The sequence below is a fragment of the Triturus cristatus genome, chromosome 1_1 (genome assembly GCF_964204655.1).
Source record: "Triturus cristatus chromosome 1_1, aTriCri1.1, whole genome shotgun sequence".
Taxonomy (NCBI): Eukaryota; Metazoa; Chordata; class Amphibia; order Caudata; family Salamandridae; genus Triturus; species Triturus cristatus.
In genome coordinates this window covers 125549871-125556431 of record NC_140579.1, presented here as the reverse complement: position 1 = coordinate 125556431, position 6561 = coordinate 125549871, and the positions used below count along the sequence as shown (strand labels likewise).

At 44.9% G+C, this 6561-nt stretch overlaps 1 long non-coding RNA gene across 1 annotated transcript in view; it reads right to left on the bottom strand.

Annotated features, from left to right (window-relative positions):
* Positions 1-3971: 3971 nt before the first annotated feature.
* Positions 3972-6561, bottom strand: part of LOC146869753 (uncharacterized) — a 41154-nt gene continuing 38564 nt past the window's right edge. The window contains exon 3 of the long non-coding RNA XR_014981486.1: positions 3972-6394. This is a non-coding gene — a long non-coding RNA (uncharacterized LOC146869753). The remainder of the gene's footprint in view (positions 6395-6561) is intronic.

Sequence of the window (6561 nt, the reverse complement as noted above, 5' to 3'; positions counted from 1 at the left end):
GCAGCATGTATTATGCCACCCCTGGCCTGGCCTTCCATTTTGACACAACTGGCTGATCACTCAGCTGGGGCAAGGTCGTGTAATCACCCCTTGCTTAGGTGTAGTATTCCTATACCTAACTTACATATAGACACATGTGTACCTATCAGTCACTCCTATGGCAGACCTTAACAATCCTGGAGGCAGAGTGCTTGGTAACATGTGAGATGGTGCTCTAGCATGAGCTGAGCCTGTCTGCAGCTTTCGGAACCAAGTCCTTATAGCTGTTCTATGATACGGCCTAACATATACTCTTAAAGTGCCTTATAATCTTAGACGGTTATGGTAACTATGGTTTGGCTTTATCGAAACATGTCGTGTAAGGTGTCTAACACTGTGGAATAATACCCCCATGCCATTTCTGGGCATGAGGATATTATTCCCCCCTTCTAGAGGGAAAGACATGTTAAAATCATACTTCACTGTTAGCCGCTGTTAGCCTCTGACCAAAGCCTCAGCATCACAAAATGGATGCTGCTGCCACGACACAAGTCTGACCTCCTGCAGCTGGGAGTGATCCCAGCCAGGGAGGCCTGGACAATAGGTTTCCTGCTTGGGGAGGTGCTAGCACCTCCCCAGACAGCCTTTAGTGTATTGGGGCAGGGTGGGCTGAAAGGAATGAGACATGCCTGGGGCACACAAGGTGTTCCTTGCATAGTCCAGTTCAAACCGGCGCTGGGGCACTCCAGCCCCAGCTCTGGCGCGAAACTCCACCCATAAGGTGTGACCTAGCAGGTATCCCAGCCCCCAGATTAGTATAAGAGTGGGAGTTGGGCCTCAAGACTTTAGATTATCCTGAACCTGCAAACTTGAACAGAAACTCTGGACCTTCGACATTCGACGAAAGAAGAAGACTGAAGAATCTCCCTTGTGGCCAAGGAGTGGCTACCCTGTGCAAACAGGCACCATCAAGAGACTACCCTTTGCTTTGCCCACGTTCTACGAGGAACCGACTGCAGAGCCCGACCAGAGCCTTGACTTCCAGACTTCTCCGACCCTGATCCACATCCACAGCAAAGCTGAGATCCGTGGAGGCGACGAGCGACGTGGGACCGGCTACCTGGGAAAAGTGGCTAGTAACTTCAAGCGCAGCTTCTGAGGCACCCTCGAAGTTGTGCACCGGGGATTGAGAAGCCCCAACCCCAAGCACCATCTGCACCGAAGATCAGCCCCCCACACTCCACGAGTCCTGCGTGGGGCCCTTCTGCATTTTCCTTCTTGCCGCGTCTGTCCGGTTGCTTGCCCGCTGGCTAGTGGCCTTTGTGACGACGCACCCTGAAATCTTCTGCGCTGGTTTGGCTCCCGCAGACTGGCTCCCGCTTCTCTGCAAAGAAGAAGCACCCCAGACCTTCCTGGTCTGCACCAGAAGCAAGTCCTCCGTTCTTCGTGGGTTCCGCTTGCTAAGGCTTGGTGAGTCCTAGTCCAACTTCGATGCCGCCGACAGCAAGAGCCTTCGTGGGACAGCTCGCCTCCTGGTCCTGGTCGTCCTCGACGCTTCCTGGTCCTCCTGGCTGCAGCGACAAGCTTCACCTTCACCTGCAATCTTCACGACATCGCCTGGTTCCTTCCTGGTTCCACGTGGTCACTGGCTAGTGACCTTGACTCTGTCCCTTCTGCTTGCAGGTCTCCTCTCTTCTTGATCCCAGCTTTGGGATCCACCGGACACTCTTCACTGACTGCCTGTCAGCATCTTTCTTCAGGCATCCATAGGAGTCGACGACGAAAACCGACGCAACTTCACCCCTATGCACCCGCAGCCTGTGGGCTAGGTAACTTGGGTACTCCGGTGCTCATCAGGATAGTGACTATCCTAGTGTCTAGTTTTCCAGTCTCGACTTCCTAGCTACTCCGGAAGTGTCCTAAATCTATCGTTTTCTAAACTGTACTATTGCTAGTGACTTTTACGCATTACGCGTGAGTGTTTCCACTCTGCACACGAATCCCGTGGGCCTCCCACTTCCTAACTAACGCTAGTGTAGTGTAGCCCCAGCGATTCCCTAGGCCTAGGCCTATTCTATTTCCGTGACAGTGGTCCTTATACCACTTACTTAGTATATGGTTTGCGTGGCCCCTAGGGCCGAACTGTATTACTTACCTGTGTGACTTAATGTATGCTTAAATAAGACTGTGTTGTACTTACCTCTAAACTCATAAAGAGTGCTGAGGGTTTGACTAGAATAAATACACTTTATTTTATATATATATCTGTTGTGGTGTCCTTTCATTTGGTATTCAAGGGATTATATATGGTATCACAGCTGGCTTCACATGCCATTCAGAGTTTAGCCTAAGACTGCTCTTGTCCATGCTACCACTAGGATAGCTGGTCTATAAGGTTGACTTTACAACCAATCACCATAAGGGTATTTGGACTGATATAAGGTGTACACTAGAACTAGTGACATCATACATCAGGCCAACTTCTCACACTCACCCTTAAGAAAAGAATAATTTGCTGGCATTGGGATTTCATTTGATCCTAGGTTGAAATCCACCAACAGTACAAACAGTTCGGGAAACTGGGCCAACAAGGGTTCAAGTGACAACATAAATAAAAGAGGCGATAAATAAATTAGAAATAAGAAGAAATTACTGAGGCTTTAAGATCACAATATAATAAAGAAATCATTTACAAAGAAGTTGATTCCTACCCATGCCATTGTAACGATAAAAATCCCTTCCAAGATTTCTTTGAATCTAAAGTGACAGCGGCAAAAGGTGAATTAAGCACAGAAGCTTTACTTATGACATTTAAGAATACTCCTATATTGCAAGAAAGTCTGCTCTTGGCAAAATCAACCAGCTCAATTTTGATAGTTTAAGGTAAAAGAGATTTCAGTTTCATTGCCAGTATCTTGCCAAACATTTTACTATCAGCGTTGATAACTGAAGTAGGGTAATCATTTTTGCAAAGAGTAGTGTAATGACCAGATTTGGGGATTAAGCCAGTCTTTCTTTATCCTAGTCAAACAGTTTGGGTCCAAGGACTTTAAAAAATGGTGAATTACGCTGGCTGGAAAACCATCCAGACCCGGGGCTTTTCTACAATTGGAAGATGCATTGGCAAAGATTATTTTCTCACAAGTAATGCCTTGATCTAAACTAGCAAGTAAACACTGGGATAATTTAGTGATTCTGATGTTTTCTGGGGTAAAAAAACGTATGCTTTAATTTTTTAATACTATTAAAGATTTGTTCCTCAGACCTTTTACTTTCTTTTGAATTGGTTTGATCTCCAGAGAAAGCTTTGTTGGTTCACCAAATATATGTAACTGAAGAGTCCAAGGATCCATTCAATGTCCATAAATTCTGAGGAAAGCAACTGCTGTTCAAAAAAAATTGCCACATAAAAGGGAGTTGTTAAACCTCCATCTGTTGCTACCGGTCATAAGAGGCAAAAAACCAGAAAAAAACTGGGGTGCGCTTTGAATTAAGGATTGAACCTTAAATCTTTTTTTAAAGACAAATAGAATAGTTACATTAAATATGTCTGAAGGGGTCTGCTTCAAGAGATGTCAGGAGGAGAGAGGATAGAACTGAGATGACTTGACCAAGTTCCAACATGTGCAACAGAAGAGTCTGAACAAGGGTCTGAACCTACAATAGGTTCTAGTGTTTAAACTGGCCCTGGCTCCCTAGAGGTTCACTCCCATGGAACTGAACACCTCGTGACCTTCCAATGACCCTCAAGGCCTCACTGTCTATGGCAATAACCACAAGCCTCTTACCGGGTCTATGCATCACCTCCTGCCCCTGGAACTATAGGCTTTGGCAGTTCCTTAAGCTAACAGAGAATGTCACGAAGTTTGATAGAGATGGAAATAAATAAATTGCAAAGCACACAAGAGAGCAAGACAAACAGTTACTGTATTAATTTTATTTATCTCAATTACACTCATAGGTTGATACCTAGGGTCACTGCACATCCCACGAAAAGCCCCTGAGCTGAGCTACAGATCGACCAGTCAGTAGATCACAAGCTTCATTTAATGCAAGGTAATTATACATTCCACATTAGCTGCTTAGAATATAGTGCAAAGACACATAAACCAATCATATCATCTCTAAATGATAAGCAACAGACACACCCATTCAGTATGACACTCCCCTCCCCCATTCCGAAGGCAACTGAGCCAGGGGCTCAGATCTGCAACGACAACAAAAGACTTCTCTCATATTGTAATATCATCCACTCTTCATATGGATCATGGTCCCAACCCTATTCCCTCAGTAGGAGGACGCTCCCGACTCCATCCACTCTGCATACGGATGCACGGTCCCAACACTATCCCCTCTGCTTACCAATGTGCCGTTCCCACATGGATGCACAGTTCCAACAGTAGCCATGCTCCATACAACTCTAACATTATTCGAGCTGTATACAACTGTACGGTCCCAGTGCCCTTCACTCTACATTGATTTACAGCTCCAACACTGTCCCCTCTGTATACAACTGTACGGTCCCAATGCCCTCCACTCTGCACAGATGTACAACTCCAACACTGTCCCCTCTGTATACAACTGTGCGGTCCCAATGCCCTCCACTATGCACAGATGTACAGCTCCAACACTGTCCCCTCTGTATACAACAGTGCAGCCCCAATGCCCTCCACTCTGCACATGTACAGCTCCAACACTGTCCCCTCTGTATACAACTGTACGGTCCCAGTGCCCTCCACTCTACACAGATGTACAGCTCCAACACTGTCCACTTTGCACACAGAAGTATTCTTTCGGCATTATCGAAATATGGAAATGAATGTATGGCTCGATCACTAAACTCTGCACACAGATGTACGACTCTACCACTATCTACTCTACACACAGATACAAGTCTCTGACACTATCCACTCTGCACACGGATGCAAGGCTCTGACACTATCCACTCTGCACACAGATGTACTGGTCTGAGACTACCTACTGTGCACAAAGATGTATTCTTCCGGCTTTATCGAACCATGGAAATGAATCCATGGGTCCACCACTATCCATCCTGATCGTAGATGTACAGCTCTGACACTATTCACCCTACACACAGATGTGTGGTTCTGACACTATCCTCTGTGCATAAACATGTATGGCTCTGGCACCATCGAACCATTGAAATGGATGCATGGCTTCTACACTATCCGCCCTGCACACAGGTGTACAGCTCTGACATGTACCCTGCAGATGGTTGCACATACACATGAGTGACCATCACTCATGTTTAGGCTGGATCTGTACACTGAGTTCACAAACATACAGAGCAACTGGCACAAATGTTTTAAGAGTTGTGATGTGTTTGCACCCATTTGTACCTAATGTGGTCAAATATCCCCATAAGAGGGTGCATTTAGGGAAAACTGCATCCAGTACCAAGAGACCCTTCTAATTCTGGTGAAGCGCAACATGAATACCAGATTCATAAAGGTAAACTTACACTATTTTTTGCTACTCATCTTGTTATGTGCAGAGTTCTCCACCAAGAATGTGGAATCTCTGCAGTAGTAAACTTAATATTAACTCTGAGTTTCTGAATAGAAAAAAAACAAAGTTAACTTACACAAAAGTGTGTTTTACCTTTCTCAATTGAGGCCCTGCCAATCATTCACTCATCAGATAAGCCAACACAGAAGCACAATCCATTCTCTGGTCATTTTGTTTTATCCTTTGACCAATTTAACAACTTCTCAAATTTGTTCTTGGAGCCCTAAGACTGTGTCCTGTGACCCCCAAATCAGCATCTACAGCTTGTTTATTGATGACATTTGAATTTAAATATCCACTAAGACTGGGAGAGGAGCTTTGTGACAAGAGAGCCCTCACTCTCAGTTCACCTCTCTGTAAATACCTCCAGTCTCAGTACTCAAAGACATCTGCAAGATAAAGGAATCTGATGCACACACAGTGAAGGGCATTGTGGGAAATATATGGAAAGCTGATGCTTCTTGAAAGTGATTTATGAACTTGGTTATAGAAATGAAAAGTCAAAATGATAACATATTGCTGTTTGATAAGTCGCAAAAATTAAAACTAAAAGTAAGAATGATATGTTATTCCATGATATATTACTCCCAGGCAAATAAATCAAATTATATGACAAATAACATTTTCCTCTGTTCAAACAATCTCAGAGTGCTCAATTACTATTTTCCCCACCACCATTCTATAATCAAGGGCACAATTATAACAATAAAGTTGAAGTTCCCATGGAAGCCAGAAGAGGGCGACAGAGGCAAGTCCTCCGACTCAAGAAGGAACAGCGCAGATGCTCCTTATTCAGGAACGAAGGGATGGATTCCTCGTCTCTGTCAAAGGATGTTCTCTCCTGGCTGAAGATGCTGATGGGAGCCTCCAGTCCCAGGTCTTGGATCTGTAAGAGAAAGACTGAAGATCAGATGTTTCTATAGTAAGAGCCCCAGCAGACCGATTAGAAGTAACAGTGCAGAACAAACATGAATATACTGAATATCACTGAAAATCTTTGCCTTCCACTTCTACTTTGTACTCTGTGTAAGCCTCCCAGGGATGCTGTGAGTA